Source organism: Eurytemora carolleeae, unplaced genomic scaffold (assembly GCF_000591075.1).
Source record: "Eurytemora carolleeae unplaced genomic scaffold, Eaff_2.0 scaffold7, whole genome shotgun sequence".
In the NCBI taxonomy this organism is placed as follows: domain Eukaryota; kingdom Metazoa; phylum Arthropoda; class Copepoda; order Calanoida; family Temoridae; genus Eurytemora; species Eurytemora carolleeae.
The window spans coordinates 182,158-189,219 of NW_019396407.1; the positions used below are offsets into that span (position 1 = coordinate 182,158).

At 31.2% G+C, this 7,062-nt stretch overlaps 1 protein-coding gene across 2 annotated transcripts in view; it reads right to left on the minus strand.

Moving 5' to 3' along the window:
• LOC111702698 (hormone receptor 4) overlaps positions 1-6,605 on the minus strand; it is a 15,967-nt gene extending 9,362 nt beyond the window's left edge. Inside the window, exon 1 of one of the 2 annotated variants that reach the window (XM_023474465.1) lies at positions 6,167-6,605. The gene's annotated coding sequence lies outside the window, so the exon portion shown is untranslated. The remainder of the gene's footprint in view (positions 1-6,166) is intronic. The other variant, XM_023474464.1, reaches the window with a different exon arrangement.
• Positions 6,606-7,062: the final 457 nt, after the last annotated feature.

A 7,062-nucleotide genomic window follows, 5' to 3' on the forward strand; every position in this document is an offset into this window, starting at 1 on the left:
TTTTGGCCCCCCCCCCCCCCCTCCATTCTGTCAATTTTATATATAACCAGCGGTAATTTCCTAATATACGATTTTTTGACTCCCCCCCCCTTCCCCCTCCTATCAATTTTGTACATGGATTTCACATGTAACACTCACCCGGACCAAATATAACGCCCGGGCCTTATTTAACGTGACACCATTTTGACGTTTATTTGGTAATAACAAACAAACAGAGAGACAAGCATATTATATAGATTTGTCCATGTGCTTTACTGATATATATTTACATAAATTACGAGAAATAGTTCAACTGTCTTTAACAACTTTAATAGCTCTAAGGTATATAGTACTATAGTTTTTCATACGATTAAGTTTTTATTCATTTGACAATCATTTTGCTAATTTGAAATACTTTTTCTATTCTAAGTATATTAAACGGAGAATATTTTTATTAATCCTATATATATATATTTTCACCTACTTCTAAACGGGCGATGTATTGATGTTTTCTTAACAAATATCGCTAATACTTTCATCTGTGCAGGTTACTAGAGTTACGCCAGGGCCACCTTGAGACCCCGGTGTATAGTGTATACCCCTGATATTGTTGCTTAAGTTCAATGTCCTAACAGAGTCCTAGCAACAGCTGTCGAGCTTTCTCTTGGAAAATTCATGTACCTCTGTCTTAGCTGCTCTCAATTCCCCTTTTCAAGTTCCCCATTTCCGCATTTTCAAAAGTTTTATTCGTGTTCAGTGAACATTAAAAAAAGTCTAGGGAAATATTATTTTTTTCAAGAGAATCGGGAAAATTTGAGACACCCGAGTTTTTGTCGTCAATTTTTCCACCTGAAAATCTCTTTCCCAAAAATTGTCTTTTTGATTTTTATGACAGTTTATAACCAAAGATGTGCAAATCTATAATTTATCAGTTATAGGTATTTATTGCCTCTGTTGTAACCTAAGCAATTAAACATGTAATATCATAGAGAGGAGAGTCAACATAGGCATCAGGCATTCCAACTTATTTTACAAGAACAATTTATTATTATAGATCCAAGAGTGTCACCGTACACATTATTTAACAATTTGTTTCAACATTTTAAAAGTTTGTCAGAAAAGGAAAGGATTATCAGCGTTTATATGTATATGTTTTATGTAACACGCATGTATTTTAAGAGGATCTTCTTAAGAATTCAACCAGTGACAATTGACGCGCGTATTTCTTAACTTTTTGCTAAGTTTTATCTCCTTAAAGATAAGAAAATATATATTTGTTTAGAGTTTTTAGAACTATATAAAAATGTAACATCAAAGTTGATCTTTTTAGGGAAACTGTAGGTTTTATAATAACAGTTGGTGGCGCATCTACTATTAGCCTTATGCCAGACGGGATTCTGTATCAAATTAAATCTTAAGATTAAGAAGATTCTACAAGAATGCGCGCTGGTTGTGCGCCTAGCCCAGGTTGGCGGAGAAATCTGTAACGGTAATTTCTAGCAATCCACTGCCAAGGTGGCTCAAGGTTATATAGCTGTGTTGGGATGGTTAGGAGGGTTTATACCTGCTTCAGGTTCATTGCCACCAAACTACCCGGAGAAAATGTCTGGCGAGTGCATTCAGCTCTCTAGCTCTCTTAGGCTCAGGGAGAACAAATCAGAATAAAATAAGGGGGGGGGGGGGGTTATCCCGTGTGGTGGGAAATTTTCAATGTTATTGAAGTCTAAGAGTGTCATCAACCTTATTGTAATACCTTATTTTAAGAATTCTTCTTATGAACTTTAAAACTTTAATAGCAATTAAAGGATAAATGTAAATAATAATTTTTTTTAATGTTAAATCTACATTTAAAACAAATTAAAATACTAGAAAAATCTAAAAAAAACTGAAAAAAATCTACGAATTAATTAATTGCACCCTCATCAGAAAAAAAACGCTCAAATAAAGGTTTTAAAGGTACTGCCGGATGTAAATCGTTGATGAGACACTTTTAACTAAAATTACATTTGATATTTCTATGTTTAATCTTATTTTCTGTGTATCAGTGCATTTACTTTTCTACAAATATTGCTAACTTCTAATATTTGCTCATTTATACAATCAATAACACATAGCAGGAGCACATTCATTACAAAAAAAAATATTATAGAAGAACAGGAATACATTAAATACGACATGCCTATCAACACTACATTAAGCTGAATCTTTAAAACATTGTGCTAAACTTCAGAAAAGAAACGACAAGGGCACAATCAAGGTATTTAGCTAGGAGAGAAAGGTCAACCAAATCATTTCTGCATCCGAGCCATATTCTTTCATTTTTGTTTTAGCTAAAAATTAAAACCCTATTTGAAAAAGCCACCACGTTTGGGGAAAAAATCAACCTTACTTTTTTCTTCGTCTTTTTGAATATTCTTTTTACCCTTCTTGTGCGTGATTGGTAACTTTTACGTTAAAAATCAATGTCAAACGATTGGCTGAAATAGAGCATGACTACATTCCAATTGAAAAACGTCTATTGATTTGAAACTGTAAATATCGCGGTTTAAGATTATTTAATATTTCATTTCCGATTCCAAAAACATTTTATTTATCTTTTTATTTGACAGCCAAAAACGAAAATTGAAAGAATGAACATTTGAAGGCATTTCAGAAAATAAAATGGGAAAATGGTCAGGATACATGGAAAACATGTGCATGCTCTCACGCTAAAATAGAGCAGTATTTTCACAATCACTTCTTTTAAAATTAAGCTAGAAAGTTAGAAACACGTTTTATTTTTAAAATATGTATGTCTAGGGCTACAAAAAAGTAAAAGAAAGTTGGTGAGGTAAAACGAAAGGTCAAGGCGTTGCGACACTTTAAAGTCGAGACAGTCTAAAAATTGAATGACTATATATGTCCCTTTTCCGTACACTCATACAACCTTAGTGTTATTATACTAAACTCTTAGAAATTAATATCCTAAATTAGTATAAACTTTCTAAACTCTTAGAAATTAATATCCTAAATTAGTATAAACTTTCTAAACTCTTAGAAATTAATATCCTAAACTAGTATAAACTTTCTAAATTCCTTTATATCCTTAACTGTGTAAAATTAATATCCTCTCGAGACACTAAAATGTTATATTTTAGTTAACTAATTGTTACTTGACAACATGCTAACTGCATATAGTTCTCACAAATACTTTGCCAAACGGATTGACATAATAGACAATTATTAACACATAACATATTTTTTGTATTACATGGAGTTGGCATAAATCATAAACTTGTTATAGTGTTGAACTTAGATGTCACTTTTTTTATCATCTAATAAATTAAATATATTTTTTTACATTAATTTCCGAACGCATTTGTATTGCCTTTGGAGTAAAGCCATGACCAACTAGATGGAACTTTTTTACTTTCTAATAAATTAGATATTTTTTTACATTTTTTTCCGAACGAATTTTTATTGCTTTTTGAGTAGAAGGATCAAAAATATTTGTAATTTAGTTGCTTGATTAGTATTTATTATCTATTCAAGTTTGTCGTGAAACATTGAAAAATTTTGTTTAGTGTAATTCTAAAAACTTTAATAAAAAATATTGTATAATTCTACTCTTTGTTTGTTGGTATCCAATAAACTTTAAAACGGCTGAACCAATCGGGTCACATAAACCAAGTGAAGGCTTTTAAGGATTGTTAACAATGACAAAGGAATTGAGTTTTTGCCACAAACTTAAATTTTCTAATCCCTATATCTTTGCAAGCTGATTATTAAAATCTTTAATATTTCAACCTTAGATTATTTGATCTATAACAATTATAATATAAAATTATAAAATATCTGAGGTCTACGACATTGGGTTGCAAAGATATAGAAAATAGAAAATCAGAGTTTGTGGCAAAGACTCAATTCCTTTGGTCCGGAAAAAAAAATCAACTTGCATATATTATTTATAAAACCGCACCAATTTTAACAGAAAATCCATAAAATTAACTCTAAAAAAAATGAAAAATGGCAGCTTCAAGAGCTAAAATTGTTAATAAAAAGGGGCACGAAGCGCTCTAGACGAAGCCTGGTATTGATATGAATAAGAATAAAAATAAAAATAAAATGAAAAATAAATTATAAATATGAATATACATATAAATCTGAGTGTCCACTAATAACTTATTTTAATAAACAATAGAAAATGTTCTGAACTTTTAAGAAGATAAATATGTATAAATCAAATATATTATCTTCTCTCTAAACTTCCTTTTTATTTGTTTTACATAGTACATATAATACATTTATTTGTAAATATCGTTCAAGAACATACAACTTTGTGTCGGCGATAATAAGAATATTTATTTTATCCAATGTATTTAAACTTATACAAAGAATTTACCTTACACATTCATACAAATGTATACTAATATATTTATATATTTTACTTGTCTGTCTGTTTGTTTGTTTGTATCCAATAAACTTAAAAACGACTGAAAGGTTTAAAAACGGTCAAAATAGAATACTTTTGCCTGCAAAAATGTCGATTTATAAGATCCGACAATTTAAACAGAATTAGTATCCTAAACTTTTTAAAATCAATATCATAAACTCTTGAGACACAACATCTTCTATCTATCTATCTATCTATATATACTTTACTAGTCTGTCTGTTTGTCTATCTCTGTTTCGTTTGTATCCAATAAACGTCAAAACGGCTGAACCGATCGGACCCAACTTTGTTGTGGGACCTCGCGTGACTCCAAGGAAGGTTTATGGATGATACATTGAATTTTCCAAAATTTGCCTCTAACAAAATTCGATTTTTCAAAATTTTGAAAATCCACGAATTTTTTTTTTATTAAATCGACGAAATTTTTTGTTTGTTTTTGTTTTACAATGTATACAAAGAGAACATGTTCACAACTGAAATCCGCTAAATTTTAAGTTTTTCGATCTGGTCATAGAAAACAAGTAAAATTAAAAATTTCACATTAGATTGAAATTTTACATATTTTTAAGCGACAGGCTTTGGAGCGAAAAGAAAATGTTTTGAATTTCTAGTCAATAAACCTTCCCGGGGTCATGTTATGCCCAACACAAAATTCGGGCCCGATCAGTTCAGCCGTTTTGACGTTTATTGGTTACAAACAGACAAACAGACAGACAGGCAAAGTTGATGCACAATTTATCGCTAGAAAGTGATCTGCCTAATTTTCAATGTATATACATATATTTGTAAATGAAACATGTATGCAATCGATAGATTTATGGCTATAATTTACATATAACATGCAGATAATAATTTCGTTTATGTATAAATGTAATGTATTTAATTAATACATAGACATTGGACTCATTGGACAGTCACAATTCTGGTCGGGGAAATCACTAAATTGGGAAAATATATGAGTAAATTTCTGTTATATTGTTGCCTGGAATTTGAAATACGAATGTTTATAAATCTCTAAACACGAATATGTTGCTGTAAAGGAATTATTTTATAATCATGAAAAGAATACAAAAAATATTAAAAAAACTTGAATCACTTTTACACACATTGACTCCTTTGTAACTGTTATCCAGTAAGAAAATATACTTTCTTTTGATGCTATAAATAATTACAAATAATTGCAGTTGCATTAGGGTTGCTATAATGCTATTATCTTTCAAAAATAAAAAATTATCCCCAATTTTTTTTTAATTATAAATAATCTATATCTATTTATACACTTTGCTTGTCTGTCTGTCCGTTTGTATTCGATAAAACGGCTGAACCGATCGAGCCCAAATTTTTTGTGGGACCTCGCGTGGCCCCAGGAAAGGTTTATGGATGATCAAATTTAAAAAAAATTTGCCTCTATCAAAATTCTAATTTTGAAAATTTTGAAAATCCGCGAAATTTTTTTTATGTTTTGTTTTACAATGTACACAAAGAGAACATGTTCAAGTAAATTACAATAATTTAAGAGCAAAATAAACCCTAAAAGTCTATACAGTATATACGCTATCCACACCCATGCCGAACAAATAAAATGTAAATGAAATCAATAAAAATATAAGTTTATCTAGTTGTAGCACTGAATTGGAAAGGAAAACATTGCTTTAAGGCAGAAAGGAAAGAAAACTAGTATAGTGGGAATATTGACCCCAACGGTATTAAAGGCTTGGTCTGTGTTACTATCTTCCAAAACTATAAAATACTTACATTGAATCCATTTAACTATATAACTTGTATTCAATCATAGAATATTATTCTTCCTATTATCACTGAATATTTCTTTAACTATGTTTACACAAATCTTTAACACTGCTTGGTTTTCTCATGCACAGCTCCCACCGTAATCGTGTCTAGAGCACTACTAGTCATGGTGTGTGGACTAAACTCTGAAGAGTAGAGTTCAATGGCCTCAGTTCGATGCCCCCTCAGTGTAGCTATATGTTGCGGGTAGCGTTCGGTCGGTATCTTCGGGATATCTCCAGTCTTAGGAGTTTGAATATTTTTACACAACCAAAATATTATTTTAAACAAACTTTCAATGTAATGAAGAGTTGTTTCTGTGATGGAAAAATATTGATATAAGAAAGCTTTTCCTTTGTATTCTAATATTCGGTTACGTCATGGAGATATCTGCGCAGTAAATACTGCGCAATCCTACGGTTCGTCCCTGAACTTGACTTCGGCTCCAGTCCAAACCAAACCATTTTCTCTCCGTGCCGAGCCGACATTCGGTACGGTTCTCCCTCGAACTCTGTGATGCGATCCGTTCGTTCCGTACTTTCTTTTACACTTCAAGAATAAAGTTTCCAAGTTAACTCTGTAAACCGTTTAAAACGGATTCCAACAAAATTATCGGGAAGCACAGTCGCCACTGGCGGGGGGATGCAGCATGAAAAAGGTATAGCTCTTTTCAAATTAAAAATGTTATTTGAAGACCTTTATAAGTCATCATGTAAGTCCAATAATTCCATGGTTTCTCTTTAATGGCCCTTTAAAATTCAATCCTTCATGTCTAACGGTTACCTACAGTTTTGAGATAATTTAAGGCATGCACTCATTTTTCGAGCAAATTCTGTTGTAAAATGAAGTTGGAGGATTAGCGA